Below are 17070 nucleotides of genomic sequence, written 5' to 3'. Positions count from 1 at the left end.
TATTTAGGCAAGGTTAGGTAATATGATACTTACCAAATCTTCCTTCCTTTAAATACATTTTTACATATAAGAATTAAATAGACAAATAAAATTTGAATTGCACAATTACAGGATATAAGTTTTTCAATTCAGGATACACAAAACTGATGTTATATGAAAATCTGTATGTATAATAACTTTTACATATTGATTGGCTACTATTTTGGAGGTTTAAACAAATATGAGAAGACCCATAGGAGCCATTATTAGTAGCTTACTACTACTAGTAGTAGACATGACTCTGTCTAAGGAGTCAGTAATATGCTGTCACAAAGAATGATGATATATGCACTGAAGGTTATCATCATATCATAAGCTCGGCTTCTAGATTCAAACAGTTTAAATGACTTAACGTTTAAACAATAGAATTCAGTATAATATATAGTTAACGTTGTATACAACATCAAATAACCAGTATGCCTACATTCTTTTATTTTCAATCCATTGTTTGGGTTCAGTGTTGAAACAACCTAAATATGAAAAGTATAGTTTAAAGAAAAGCCACAGGAAAGAGAATTAAGATAAACATTCTGCTAGTACAAGGAATGATTTAAACAAGAAACAGACAATTTAATCTGAAAGATCTGTGGGTGTGAATGGAAGGGTGTATATTTTCCTTTTTTAGACATTCTAACACACACACATATATGACAGAAATGTGTATGTATATGTTAAATATATTTCTATAAAATACATGTAGAAACAATATTATATATGTTACATATACATATATTTATATCATAACATCTGTATATATATCCTATAAGGTCTATATTCATAGAGATTTATTTATCTATTTCTGCATATACACTTGTATGTGTATATAATATCTACCTATATGTATAATAACCCATATATTAATATATATGACATATAATTATCATTTTTTGAATCTAAAAAGAGAAAAATAAAGTATCAAGCATTCAAATTATATTACCTATTTCTGATGGTGAATTTTATGTTCTATGAATATGAATTTTTGACATTTAATGTTGATTGACTTTTGGGAATTGCTGATAATTAAAAACTCATTTGTAATGTTCTCACATTTTTTCAATACAATGAAAAATATATTATACACATTTGTAGTAGTATTTTATTGAAGACTAAGTGTCATAAACTTTACTTCTACTACTTTTCCTGGAAGTTATTTTAAAATAAGTAAAGAATGTGATCTGTTCCACAAATACTTCCTTACTATAATATAAATTATTCAGGTTAATTCCTAAATTTTAGAATTTCAATATCCATTTAGGGAGAAAATCTAACATAAATCCTATCTCAAGCTACTGTATTTTTCCATCAGTCCTAAATACTTGGAATAGACAGAATAACCAGGAAATTTTCTTTTACTATTATACTTTTCAGATTTAAGGAAAGAAAGAAATTTCTCATGGTGGGTATGGAAGAAAATGAACCACAATCAATGAGATTAAATATGGAAAAATCATGGCATTTTGTAGACTGGAAATTATCAGTGAAATAGAAATAACTGACAAATAGCTTTAGAGAAGGAAAAACAAAGGACAAAACATAATGTGATTTTATTTCTTAGGGAATTAGCTAAAAATAAATACTTTTTTTCTCATTTTTTCCTCATAAATAATGTGTTAATCTTGTCATATTTTGTGCAACTCAACATCACATTTATCAAACCTGTCTAAGTAAGGGCATGATAAAAACAGTCATATACAATGTGTGTGTTTTTTAAGAATATTTCCAACTATACATTCAAGATACCATCACTTTCTCTAATCTAAGAATAATTGAACTTAATCTTTTTTTAATAGCTTTTCATTTACAAGTTATATGTATGGGAAATTTTATAGCATTGACAATTGCCAAACTTTTTGTTCCAATTTTTTCCCTCCTTTCCCCCCACCCCCTCCCCTAGATGGCAGAATGACAAGTAGATGTTAAATATATTAAGAACTTAATTTTTTAAGCAAATTTGATTGATTTTTATTTTATTTTAAAATTGTAACTAATATGCTGTTTTAGAAACTATACAGAGATAGTCTTCTGATGTCACAGGATCCTGGATGGCTTGGTATTGATGAATGCTTGTGATACCATGTCAGTATAATCAATTTATCAGAAGAAAATTGTAAGCTAGAGCTAGACTTCTTCAGCTAAAAAAAAAATCTGAAAACATTATTTTTATTGGAGTTGTCTGTAAAATTATGGAGTTAATATTATGTCAATAAGATCCCAAAAATATACCTATTGCTCTTGAAAAATTCCAGGTATACTATATGAGAAGACTACACTCTAGGATAGTGAAAGCATTGCCTAAAGTGATTTTTGAGCACCCATCAATGGACTTTAAACTCTATGGTACTTGAAGAAGATAGCATAGGATTTGAAGAAGGCAGATATTCTGATTTACAAAAAAAAAAAAATAGGATGGGGACAAATAAGCAAGTGAACTTGAATCTGATTAATGGCAAAATTCTAGAATGTGTTAATGAAGAGATGGTTGGTGAAAACTTAGGAAAGAAAGTAGTAGTAACAAAGAACCAGTATTGCTTCATGAAGAGCAAATCAAGATGACTTAATCTTTTTTTTCATTTTTTGACAGGATAGCCAGAATCACAGATTAAGGAAATGTCTTTTATATAGTTTGCCTAGATTTCAGCAGCTTCATAGTTGTTCATGCTATCTGTTTGAATTACCTGGAGATATAGTAGCCAAAATAGCCAGTTCAATTTTGTGCTTCATTGTTACATGGTGTAAAGAACTAAGAAGTTGATAGTCCCATTGTCATTTGCCCTGTTACATCACAAAGCATGATTTTTAATTCTTGGCACCATATTTTAAGAACAACTTTGATAAAAGCAGGGAGCATTTAGAGGAGAGTGATCAACAAACCTATGCTGGAGCCTGCATCTACTAGTTAATGTGAACCAATTGTCAGTTTTGATATTTGTACAGCAGAAATTATCAATTGCAAATCAGGACTTGATTATTCTTTTTTGTTAATTGTCAAAGTTTAAGAAAGTGATAAAAATGTTAATATAGCCAATGAAACATTAAAGTATGCTAGACATACATTTTCCCTAAGAGAATCAATTATTAAACATCTACCAGTATGTCTCAGTTGACCAAAATCTTTAATATCCTTGAGATTATATTGTTTGAACAATTTGAATATATTGATTAATAAAGAATCAAGTTAGGAAGAGATATCTCTTTGTGTCATTTGAAAACTGTTCAAATCTTTCAATCATTTATTAATTGGGGAATAGCTCTTATTTTTATAAATTTCACTCTGTTGTCTATATATTTGAGTAATGAGGTCTCTGTCAGAGAAACTTGCTTTAATTTTTTGTACAGTTAAGATTGCTAATTTTATTTCTCTCTATCCTATTTCCCTACCTATTTATTTGAGTCTTTCTTTCCATTCACCATCCCTCTTTGAAAGTATTTTGCTTCTTACAACCTTCTCTCTAAATCTGTCCTCCCTTCTATGTCTCTATGAATCTTTTCTTATCTCCTTTCCCTCCTACTCTTCTGCAGCGTAAGACACATTTCTATTCCCGATTGAATTTTTATGCTATTCTCTCTTTGAGCCAGTTCTGATAAAAGTAAGATTCACTTCCCATTATCTTTCCCATCTTTTTCTCCACTTTAAAAGCTTTTATTTCCTCTTTCATGGCAGATAATTTATCCCATTCTACATTTCCTTTCCCCTTCCTCCCATTACATTCCTTTCTCATCTCTTAATTTAATTTTTAAAGATATCACCCTTTCATATTCAATTCACCACAGTGCCCTCTGTTCCTACTAGCTGTTTCAAACTGTCCTAATAATGAGAAAGTTCTTATGAGTGATAAATATCATCTTCCTATGTAAGAATGTAAATAGTTTACCTTTATTATACTTAATGATTTCCCTTTCCTGCTTGACTTTTAATACTTTTCTCAAGTCTTATATTTGAAAGTCAAATTTTAAATTCAAGTCTATTTCATTAAAAATACTTGAAAGTTTTTTTTTTTTTATTTCAGTGGCTTACCTTTTTTTTTACCCTTAAGAGTTATGCTCAGTTTTACAGAGTAGGTGATTATTGGTTATAATTATAGGTTCTTTGCCCTCTGGAATATCATATATTAAGCCCATTGATTCTTTAATTTTGAAGTTGCTAAAGCTTATGTTATCTTGACGTGACTCCAAGATAATTGAATTGTTTCTTTTTGGCTGTTTGCAATATGTTCTCCTTAAGCTGGGAGCTCTGGAATTTGATTATAATATTCCTGGAAGTATTCATGTTAAGTTCTCTTTCAGGAGATGATTGATAGACTCTTTCCATGTCACTTTTACCCTCAGGTTCTAGAATATCAGTTCAATCTCCCCAGGCAATTTCTTGAAAATGCTGTCTAGGCTCTTTTTTTGATCATAGAGTTCAGGTAGTCTAATAATTTTTAAATTCTCTCTTCTAGCTCTATTTTTCAGGCTTGTTTGAATGAAGTGTTTCATGTCTTTTGTTTTTGTTTTTATTTTATTGTTTCTTTATTTCTCAGGAAGTCATTAGCTACTAATTGCTCAATTATAGTTTTTAAAGATTTTTTTTTCTTCTTCATCAAATTTTTGTTTGTCTTTTTCCATTTGGCCAATTATACTTTTTAAGCTATTCTTCTCTTCATTGACATTTTACTACCTTTACCATTTGGCCTAGTGTGTTTTTTAAGGGATTTTTTCTTCATTTTGTGTTTGAATGTGCATGTGTTAATATGTGTGTAAGTGTATGTGTGCTTATATGTATGTTATCCATCTCCTCTACCAAGGTGTGGATTTTTGTTCATGATTGTCTTGTATCACTCTCATTTCTCTTTCCAATTTTCCTCTACATCTTTTAATTGATTTTTAAAATTATTTTTGAGCTTTATCATGACTTGATACCAATTCATATTTTTTCTTGGAGGTTTTGGATGAAATAGCTTTGCCTTTATCATCTTCTTCTAAGTGTGTTTTGATCATCTTTGTAAACTTAGCAATTTTCTATAACCAGATTTTTTCATTTCCAAGTCTATCAAGCTTCAGAGGTTTTGTGTGGCTGTTTTCAGAGATAGTTTTAGGGACCTGTAAATTTTTGCTTCTTCCAAGGTGGTTTGATCAATGTAAAAGTGTTTACTACTCCCATGGCTTATCAGTGACCACAAGCACTCTTCTGTGCCTTGGAATTGTAAGGAGGATCCTTATTCCTGAAGGCTACAAGTTCTGATATGCTGATGCTTTTTTTATTTATTTATTTATTTTTGCTCTGGGACTGCTATTTAGGACGAAGAGCCAGATCCAAGAATAAGCAAAATGACAGAGTCCTACCTCAAAGTTAGCAAAGAGATCCCTGTAATCTCCTTCTGACTAGTTCTTTCCAACTGCCTTTAGCATCTGTGGACTGAGACATTTGGAAGTTGCTACTTCTGGTACTGCTGCAGTTTCAGTGGCTTCCAAGGCCTTCTCTTGCTTCTGGGCTTTGTTGTACAAGTAGGTCCTGGCCTGAGTTGAACTTTCATCCAGGTGTGAATTGTGTATTGTTTTTATGGTATTACTATTGCTGAGAAAATTACTCCCCTGGTTCTGCTCACTTCACTTGTGTTATTCTATCATTTCAGTTGTGCCTCACTCTTTATGGGTCAGGTTTTAGGATTTTCTTGGCAAAGATTCTGAAGTGGTTTGACATTTCTTATTGCAACTCATTTTATAGAGCTTAACTAAAGCAAATGGGGTAAAGTGAAATCCCCGGGTTCGCATACCTCATAAGTCTCTGAGGTCAAATTAAGGATGGCTATATATAGTGTGTGTTCATATATAAGTATATGTGTGTATATACATGCATTCAGATATATTTATTTATGTGTTTAATATATAAATATGTGTATACTATATGCTATAAACAAAATACTATATATCTTTATACACATATATTTTACATATATACACATGTACATATTGATACTACTTAGGGAAGAGATAAATAGATTCTTGGTAGGATATCCTCATAAAGTAAGACGTATTCAATGACATTTAAGCAAAAAATTGGGTAACAATTATATTTTGATGTTCAAATTTATGAATTAGCTATTTAAACTACATTGATTCTTCAGAGAGTTATTATATCTTTTAGTTCTCTTTTAGGAGATGATGGTAAGGACTAGTCTAGCAGACAGCAAGACAGATCCTTGTGCTGTGTGCTAGGGATACAATAAAAATCAAAAATATTATCCCTGCCATCAAGGAAGGGGAGTCAATTTGCAAAGAACTATTTATGTGCAAAATATATACCAGATGAATGGAAGATAACTTCAGAGGGAAAGTCCTGGCATTTGGTAATTGCAAAAGACTTCTTGTAGAAGGGAGGATTTAGCAGAGATTTGAAAGAAAATCAAGAAGAGGAAAAGAGGACAGACATTCAAGCACAGAGAACATATGAAAATTTAGGAACCTGTTGTCACAAGATTATAAAATATTGGAGGGAGTAATGAATGAGAAACTGGAAAGAAAGGAAGGATCCAGGTCCTGAAGGATTTTAAAAGCCAAATAGCACTTTTATATTTGAACCTGAAGAAAGTAGGTGAGCACATTAGTTAAATGAAATCTTTGTGAAGGTATGTGAACTTTAAGTAGATCATTTTGGCAGTTGAGTGAAGGATGTCCTGAAAAAAATAGAGTCTTGAAGCAGGGAGAGCAATTCTGAGGGCTATTATGACAGTCCAGCTATTAATTAATGGACAATTCCAGCAGAAGAGTGACAATGTCAGAACAGAGAAGGGAGCATTTGATTAAATGACCTCAGTCCTTCTCTAACTGTGCTTTTTATACACCCTGTGCATTTTAAGTGCTCTGTGATTTTAAGTGCTAATTGTTTTGTTTGTTTTCAATGTGATATTCGTATATAGATACAAAATAAAATATATATTTTCTAATTGTTATAGATTTAAGACTATAGGACCTATGAATTAATTAGAATATAGAACTGGAAATAATGTCAGAAGTGATCTAGTTCTACTCTTTTATTTTATACATATATAGGAAACTGAGACCGAGGAAAGTTAAATGATTTTCCCAGTTATAGTAGCAGCAGGAGCAATAGCAAATGTGCATTTCTATAATGCTAATAATCACTGAATGGATGAGGCCTCAATCAAACTGAGACCTGTTAAAAGACCTTAGCTTAAAAAGGCCATTATTTTATAAATAATATACATTCATAGTAGCTTAGTATAGATTTTTTTAAATTTCTATTAAATGTTAAGATTATCAAATATATTTATCTTCATCTCAATTGTTCACATCAATTACTCCAACAAATGTTGGATCTCAAATATATAGTTACTCCTTTTATTGTACATATTGCCCCATCTATCCACTAGTCTGGTATCTGTGCAGTATTTGAAAGTCTTCCTCTAGACCAATCTTCTTAAACTTTGGGTTAAGCTCCCTTGTGGGGTCACATAATTGAATGTGGCAATCATGAAATTATGATTTTTGATAGTAAACACTTAATTGATATGCCTATTTTATATTTATATATCTACATGCCCAAAGCCGTATAAAAATTTCTCACATGAAAATCAGTTGTAAGTGAAAAAGGTTTTAGAACTTCTGCTTTAGATATTTGGTTATTGTGTAGATATCAAAGTTTCAAGAAAACTCTTTCATGTTTCTCTCTTTCTCTCCATAGCTGACTGATTCATTTTTCTTTTATTCAGAATTATACATAACTTTCTTGGATATATTTTCAGCCACAGCTCTAGTTATTTTGTTCTTTGATATATAGCGTTTCAAAACATGGTCTTTTAAGATTAGTACTAGGTTTTGTGTGAATCTGTTTTATTTTAATTGTTTTTTCTTGTAACTTGTAATATTTTCTCTATGTGAGGTTTGGGGAATTTAGCTATGTTGTTTCTGTAGGTTTTCTTCATAGGATCTCTTTCAGGGTGATTATCAGTAGATTTTATTTTTTCTACTTCTCATTTTCCCTCTTGTTCTAACACTTTGGGATAGTTTTCTTTAATTATTTCTTGAATTATTAAATCAATTTTTTTCCTTTTTGGTTGTAACTTTCAGATAGTCTGATTATTCTTGTTTTGTCTTAATCTTTTCTTTAGATCTGTTATTTTTCTTATGAAATTTTTCATATTTTTTCTATTTTTTCATTCTTTCTATTTTGTTTCATTTCTTGGTCTCTTATTAATTCTCTGACTTCCCCTCAACAAATTCTACATTTCAAGGAGACATTTTCTTCCTTAATATTCTGTATCTCTTTTCTAATTGGCTGATTTTCTTTATATAACATTTTTTCTTGGATTTTTTTGTTTTTGTTTTTAGGTTTTTCTCAATTTTTCTCATCTGATTTTAAGAGCTTTTTATGAATTCTTTTGGCATAGGTGATCATTTAACATTATTTTTTGGTATAGGAGAGGGTTTATTTTATTTAAGTATACTCCTTTAAGGATGAACTTCTGTCTTTTCTATTCCATCTTTATGTTCGGGTTGTTTCTCTTTTGCTTGCTTGTTTTGTAGCAGAATATTGGTGTAATCTCTATGGAGTATGGAGGATGGTGTGTGTGGCCTCAGGTCCTCCTTCAGCTATCCCTTCTGGCCTGGATATAAAACCAGGAACTTTTGCCCCTGTAAATGACCATAACTAATTTATCAGAAGAGTTTCCCTTAATCTTATGGATTTAGATCCTCACACTGGTCAAGAGTTAAAAGTTCCTGTGATTGGGACTCTTAGGCTACTTAGGCACTAAGGCTACTTCTTAACCCAGTGAACTCCAAGATTTGCCACTTGAGATTTTAGTGGAGCTGATCTGGAAACCTTTATGTGTCAGAACTCTGTCCTGGTATTTTTTCTTTCTATCTTCTCAGATTGTCTTAGGAAGACAATTATGAACCAACTCTTATTTGTTTTTACCAACACATTCACCTGGAGGCAATTTGTTTGTAAGGGAAATCTGGAGAGTTTGAAATTTTCTGGCCTACTGAACTATCTTCTCAGAATCCTTTCAGAAATCCTCTTTAAAGACAGGATTAGTTTTTATTTTATTTTTTTTTATCAACATGATTGGATTTTAAGAGCAGAAACATCATTGAATACCATGTAAAACAACTACTTAGTTATTTTTCTTTGAATATTTGTTGTGCATTATATGTCAGTATGGGAAGAACAGGTGATTTTGGCCATATTGCACTTAGTATGACCTAGGCTAATGAAATAACTAAACTCTTTGTACTTCAATTTTCTCATTTATAAAATGAGGGATTTGGATTTGATGGCTTTTAAGATCTTTCAAGTTCTAAACCCATGATTTTAATTATTTAAGACTGCTTAGTGCCTCTAAGTAAGAGAGAACTCAGTTTCCTTTAAAGCCTGTTACAAAGTGTGTGTGTGTATATATATATATATATGTATATATATATATATATATATATATATATACATGTAACATTAATATAATGATATAATTATATTTATATATAATATCTCCATGTTTAAGTCTCTGCATAAACATAAAGCTTGACAACTATTCTCAGGCAACTAATCCTTAATTTGGAGTCCAGTTACTTTGAAAATAAGGAGAAGCAATTTGTGAGAAATCTTTGATAATAACATATCTTAGTTCATTCTGTTTCAAAACTTTACTTAAAGAGATTTATGACAAAAGAATTTAAGAATTAGAACAGGATATTCCAAGTTTGTTGCAAAGTGCCAGCAGGCCTGTTGTACTGATTTAGCAATGACCAAATTTAATTTTGAAATTAAACTTCATTTCTTTATGTAATTTGAAGGATTAAACAAATCTCTGCAAAGGGCTTTTTATACATCTAGTTTAATCCCTTTATTTAAAGCTGAAGAACATAAAGCCCAAAAATTCTAATTGGTTCACCCAATACCACAAAGATAATAAGTAAAAAAGTCAGAATTCAAATCCAGTTGAACTCATGTTCAGTATATTTGCACTTCTAATTATTTTAGAATCTGGGAATGTTATCTTGGATAGTGGTGACAGGACTAAATTAACATTCAAAACCTAAATTTTATCATAGTTTAAATTTTGGAATATAAATTTAACTGGCTCATTTGGAATTATATATTTATGTTAGCTTATATAGTGGAAAGGGTCTTGAATTTGGAACTGGGGAAAATGGAATTTGAATCTTTATTATAATATTTTGTAAACAAAAATCAATGAATTATCCTCTTTAAATTCTAGTTTCCACCTCTTTAAAATGGAATACCCATAAAATCTAATTTACAGGGTTGTTTTGAGAACTAAGATAATATATGCAAGGTGCTTTGCAAAGTTTAAAGTGTTTTTTGTTTTGTTTTGTTTTTTAAGATTTTACCTATTTATTAATATAACACCCCCACCTCCCTGAGTAAATATAACATCCACCAACTATAAGATTTTACTTTATAATATATTTGTAAATTCATATGTTTTTTTGGGGGGATCATGCCTTTCTTTCCCTCTCTCACTGTCTCTTACTGCCACCTCTGTCATTTAAAATATAATGATAAATAGTATCTATAAATAGGAAGGGAGATATATACATAGTAAAGACATCTTTTACTGCTACTGTAAAATGAAGGTTGAGATTGCAAGACCATCAGTGCTTTTGGTAAATTTAAGGGAGAAGCAATCAGATATCTGTGACCCAGATATACTTCTCTTTTTTCTTTTGGTTTCTCAAAATGTATAACAATATAAAGGGTGTGGCTGGAATTATTTTAGGTGAAATTTGTATTTTATTATCTTTCTGTTGTAAATCCAACCAGCCTATTTCTGTTGTACTGGAATATTGTCACTTTTAAGATAAATCCAAAATGTCATTTGTCAGTCTTATTAGTTTTCACAGTATCACAATGCCTGGTTATATTAGATTATATTCTCTGCCCTATGGGAGTATTTGTGGGATGTGGGGGTTGGGAAGAGAGGCAGTATGTACACATTTGTCCTCTGCTAAGTGGGATAGATACCTACTGTTATTTCACCTGTTTCATTTAAAAGTAAAAAGACAGCCTAAATTAAGAATTTTGTCAGAATTATTTATAACTACTTATTCAAATGAGTCCTAAAAGAGTATAACTTAGATTCATTTGGACAATTAGAAAGTTACTAACTCTTCTTTACTTTCTTTACTACAGTTACTTATTAATAAGAACTCCATACATTGCTTGAATAACTTTGTAAACAAGTTGAATTAGAAATATAATTGTAATCATAAATTTGCTCATAGTTTTAGAGTTACAGCTTAGAGACTTACAGCCACTCAAGTTCAACAAGGAAATATCTTCTGGGAGGCTTCTCTTTCACTAACTCTGGTTTCAAGAGAGGAAATTCATGTGCTGTTAGGGGAGGAAAAAGAGGGCCTAAGTGAGTATGAGATTGAAAGATTATAAAAGAAGCTGTCAAGGTGATAAAAGATTTTCACATATTGGAAATATATGAGGAAATGGCTTAAAAAATCTCCAGAAATCTTGGTGTTTATATAGAGTACATAAAGGTTCTTAATAGCTTGACCTAAGGAGTAAAAATGGGCATGTCTCAGATTTATGACATATATTACTCCAATATCTGAAAGTCCACTTAAAGATAAAATATATTACTTTTAATAAGATATTAATTTAGTAAATACAAATGAAACAATGTCAAAAGGATAAATTATTTGAAAATATTTTATCTGAATGGTGAATATTGACTTTTACATATAAAGATCACTTATTATGGTATCCTAGATAGTACTATATTCTAAAGATCAGCTAATCTCAATTTAAAAAATAACTACTTCACCAATACTCCTATTTCCTGAAACTTCTATAGAGTTTCAGATCAGAGTTCTAATAAGGTTGTGGATACCAGGGCTTTAGCCATGCTTGTGGAGATCTCAGAATACACAATTCCTTCCCAGTTCAGAATACTTTTCCCCTGTGATGTTAAAATGACTATTATCCTCATGTTTTACCCTAACAGAGACCATTGTTCCCATATTTCTTGGTCTTTTAATAGATTGAACAATGAAGGGTATTCCTCATTTCATCTCTTAGTCCAACCTCCAGTATGATTTTAGAATCATGCTATTCTCTTGTCTTCTCTACTCAACCTTTCAGGGATATAAATGGGTTTTGTGGAGGACTGAATAAATTCTCATCTTTGTGTAGTTGTAACATTGGCAGTTAGTCTGTGCCCTGTCTCATTGCTTAATGCCATCATTGTCACTACTGTCCTTTATTCCTCCTTTGGGCTATCATTCAGTTGCTTATGACAATACTGGAAGAAACGCTCATTTAAGTTTCCTAAGTATAGTGAAATATGAACATCATATTCATAGCCTTCATCAACAATACGTATTGAGGGTTCCTGAATGTATGGTCTTGCACTTATTATTCATTTATATTTAGTTTCCATTTACCTTTAATCAGACTTCTCCCATTATGTAGAAATCTTCTTCTTGTCCATAGGAATACCTTTCCACCAACTAAAGCCATTTTTACAAGATAATAAATTAATCCAATTTAAAAGTAAAGTATTTTATCACAAAATTATTTTGTCTTTGTACAGTTTCAATCAAATCTGTTTGAATATTTTTTTCTTTCTTTATATTCTCAGTCCTAAGCAGTTACACTTAATAAGTACTTAGTAAATGCTTGTTGACTGACTGAGTTGGCTACTTTTTTCCTAATCTGTTCTTCCCCTATTCACTATCTTATAAACTGAGTAACATTCGAAATCACCCTAAATCATGGAGAAATTGAATTTTTGTTGTTGTCATTGTTGTTACTTTTCACCATGACAACTCTCTAAGTGATTAACTCATTTCATAGGAATAAATTGAGTTGATAATTTGTCCTAAATTTTAGCATGTAGAACCAGGTACCAAGAGTAATGAATTCTTTTTGTAGATTTGATAAAGATTATTGTCTAACTACTGGATGTTTATTTTTTTTCTCGGATACTTTGTTAGTACAATGATAAAAATGACAATAATAATACTTGTCATACCTTATAAGAAAATCTTTGAAAATTAATTAGATAATTTATTTAAAATTCTTTAGACTTTTGTAAACCTATGCTCTATGTCCTAAATCACATAATTTTAGAAGAAACTTTAGATGCTACCTAGTCTAATCTATGTCTTTCCTGGCCAAAATATCCCTGAAAATGGTTTTAGCCTCTCTCATGAGAAGAAAATAATTCCCTCAATGAATAATTGTTGTATTCAATGATAAGCCAGTTCTTATTAGTAATAATAAGAGTGAGCATTTATAGTCATACAAATTTTTGGATCCCTATTTATATGATTGCATTTGATTCTCACAATAGCTCTATATGCTAAGTACTATAAATACTATCATTATCTTCTAATAGATGAAGAAACTAGAAAAGTCCGTGTAACTTGTTCACATGCCAAGTATGTTAAAGGGTAGATTTGAACTTTTGGTCATTTTCTGCATTGTCAGTGTCTTTCTTCAACTGAATTGGCTATTAAACACAAAAGCCCAAATATATCCTACCTAATATAGAGTTTAGTAGGATTTTCCTTGTTTTAGGCTCTGTCCTTATTAATATAACTTAATATTGCAATATAATCTTTATTGTCATATCACAGTAAAACTCAATTTCTTTTCACTAAATGTTATAAAGCTAGTTCACTATATATTTTTTTTTTACAAAACCTATAAAAACTTTGAAATTTCATCTTTTTGATTCAGACAGTTGCCTAAAATTTCTAAAATATTCATAAATTATGTCCCATCAAATTTTTGGGGGGATTATGATTCTATCCTTAATGTATTTATTAGCAATCCTGGTTATTAGCAGATCTAAAAAGTATGCTATATTTGGCTTCCTTGAAATTACTGATAAAAACCACTGAAGAGGCTGGATCCAAGGATATAGTATTCTCCAAAGATAACCAGACTCCATTTCTTTTTTTTTTTCTTTTCTTTTTCCCCTTTTGTCTTCTCTTCTCTTTTCTTTCTGTTTTTAAGATATTAAGTAGGATAATGTCATATAAAAATAGTATTTGTTAAAATGCTTGTCAAAATTCTTAAAGTATTACTTATAAGAAAATGTGTCTGAATTATTAGAAGGAGATGTCTTTAGATATTAGTTTTTAAATACTAAAATGAAATCTAAAAGTAGCATATTACTACCCTCCAGCAGAAATAGAGTAGTAACTCCAGGTCCTAATAGTGTACTATTTTGCTAACATTTGTCAGTGGCAGGGATAGATTTCTACCAGCTTCATTGTTACTAAAGATATTGAAGCTAACAGAATGAGTCCTTTGAGATATGACAGGAAATTCTGGTCATTTAAACAGTTCAAAACAGACAGAAGGCCATGTCCTAAGCATAAATTGGAAGGTTTGTATATATATATATATATATATATATATATATGTGTGTGTGTGTGTGTGTGTGGATACAGTAAAAAAAATTAGTAATGCCTTTTTAAAAAATAGGAAATCCAAACCAAAAATTTAAGAATTTTTTTTTATTTTTGAAGGAGGTTTGAATGATAAATTTTAACAAAATCATTTTAACTTATAGACTAAGAAGTCACTTATTTTCAAGTAATTTTGGGTTCTAATTTCCAATAAGTCAACATTGTTTCTCCTTGTTGAACAATATGAGATAGCATCCTACAAGAAATAGAAGACAGTTCTCAGAGGCAGTCAAATTTGAATCCAACGCTTGACTATGATGTATATTTACTGGATAACTATACAAATCCCTTGGCTTCTTAGAGCTCCTAGAAACTCTATAAAACTAGATTTTTTTTTTGATATTTTAGTAATCTGTACCTACGGAACGATTATTCACACCAGGAGTTCCTTAGATGGGTGATATTCCCTGTCTGAGAAAATAAAGGGAAAAAAAAAAACACCTTTTTTTTTAATAGTTTAGCAAGTCCTAAATTTCAGGAATTCTCATGAATTTCAAATAACAATGAATACAAATCTACTTGTTAACAATTCCACTTAAATCAGTACAGAATTATAATCATAAACCTGTAAAATTTTCTAGAGAAAATCTACTCTATCCTTTTCACTTTGTACATGAGGAAGCTGAAAACCAAAGGATAAAAGTATTTGTCCAGGGGTTAAAAAGATCTGTGCTCAGATCCAGTCTGAGACACTAACTCACTACTCTTTGCTTCAGTTTCCTCATCTGAAAAATGGGGATATAATAACATATGCCTCCCATAATACTTTTTATAAATGTGAACATGTATGTGAATTTATGAGTTAAGATGTTATATGTTAAAATAGTCAGTTAAAATAGTTGAAAAAAAAAAAACCCTGGGACCATATAAATGTAACATTCATCAGTCTTATTAGTTTTCATAGTATCACAATGCCTGAATATGTTAGATTATATTCCCTTCTTTAAGGAAGTATTTGTGGGGGGCAGGGGAGATAGTGGGAAGGGAGACAGGTATGTGCACATTTGTTCTCTTCTAATATAATAATTGTAAAACATTTAGCATAATGTCTGAAATATATGTGCTATATCATATCATTATATCACATTAGTTATTATTTTTATTATTACGTGACAAGCTGAAGGTCACATAGAAAATAATAGAGCTGAGCCTTCCTTCACAGCTTTTCTTACTGAAAGATCGTTATACATCTGACTTGGGGATGTGATTTTATGTGATACAGAAAACAAATGATATGATTATCTTTCTTTGCTGTACTATATTAAATATTCTCTATAAATTGTGTAACAAGTTATCTTTGTGCAGCTATTCTTAACTGTCAACAGGAATAATAGAAATGGAAGAGCTGATAGAAAGACATGTATCAGAAAACAATATTTTTCAAAGTGCCTCAGTGACAAAAACCATTGTCAGAACAGCTTTGTTCCATGCCCATGGAACAGATGGACATAGCAAGCTGCTATGTTAGAGCTATGATTTTCACTGTATGGTTATACCCTCTATTAATGCTTTTGGAAATTCTCCTCACCTCTTTCTTCATGATTTTTGCCCATTTCAGTAACTGATAATTCAGTTAATAGACACATTTGTGCAAACTAAGCCTAAAGAACAAAACTTTTATATTGAGATGCCATGATTATACCTCAGAGAATCTACAATGTGGAACAGAAGGGATCTGAGTCCTAATTTTTGATGCTTATTAATTGGTGAGCCATAGCAAATCACTTTATTTCTATGATCCTATTTGTTCCCTGGTAAAAAGGAAGCTTCTTCTTTGTAGAAGTAATTCTACTACATAGCTAAAGAGTTTTGTGAGGACCGCAGGATACTTTCTAAGGTGCTATAGAAAAAAATATATATATAGAGAGAGAGACTATATATTTTTTAATCATCACAATGCTCATCATCATTTTTATTTTCAGGTCAAAATAGTTCCCTTTAAGACATAAAATTTCTTTCTTGATGACCAGATATTTCTTAGATTGTATAACCTTCCTTCTCCAAGCTGTGAAGCAAGTCAATTTATGAAGCCAAAACTACTTTAAAAGAATAGTCATCCTTAGCAATACATAAGTTAAAGTTTCCTTATGAATCATGATTCCTACACAACAGCCTGCTAGCTTGTCCTAGATATATTTCCTCCAAAGCCAAAGTTAACTGTTCATTCTAAGTTGGGTATCTGTGCAGAGGGAATGATGACCTGGTTTCATTTCTGTTCAGCTTTATATGTAATAAATATATAGCATAAAGTCAGGACTCCTTTCAAAAGCATTTTACTATTTCTTTTCAATCCACGTATATTTTTTTTCTGATAGTAAAATATGTAGCCTTTGTATGCATAAGGGTGAATTAATTTCCCTTTGACTTGACAATAATTTCTCAAAGATTCAGGATTCATTTCTGTTTGGCTTTCCTACAAGTTAATCCTATTATCTCTGTTACTGACCATAAATAGAGAATTAGAACAAATGCATCTCAGTGGTTCCATGTATGTTCTTATTACATAGTGACATTTTACATTCCCTCCCAATGAGGCATTTCAAGTAATGACAGTGGAATTATTTAGATAAAAGAAAT

The sequence above is a fragment of the Sarcophilus harrisii genome, chromosome 3 (assembly GCF_902635505.1).
Source record: "Sarcophilus harrisii chromosome 3, mSarHar1.11, whole genome shotgun sequence".
Taxonomy (NCBI): domain Eukaryota; kingdom Metazoa; phylum Chordata; class Mammalia; order Dasyuromorphia; family Dasyuridae; genus Sarcophilus; species Sarcophilus harrisii.
The sequence above is the reverse complement of the archived record's forward strand: the minus strand, read 5'-3'. Positions refer to the sequence as shown.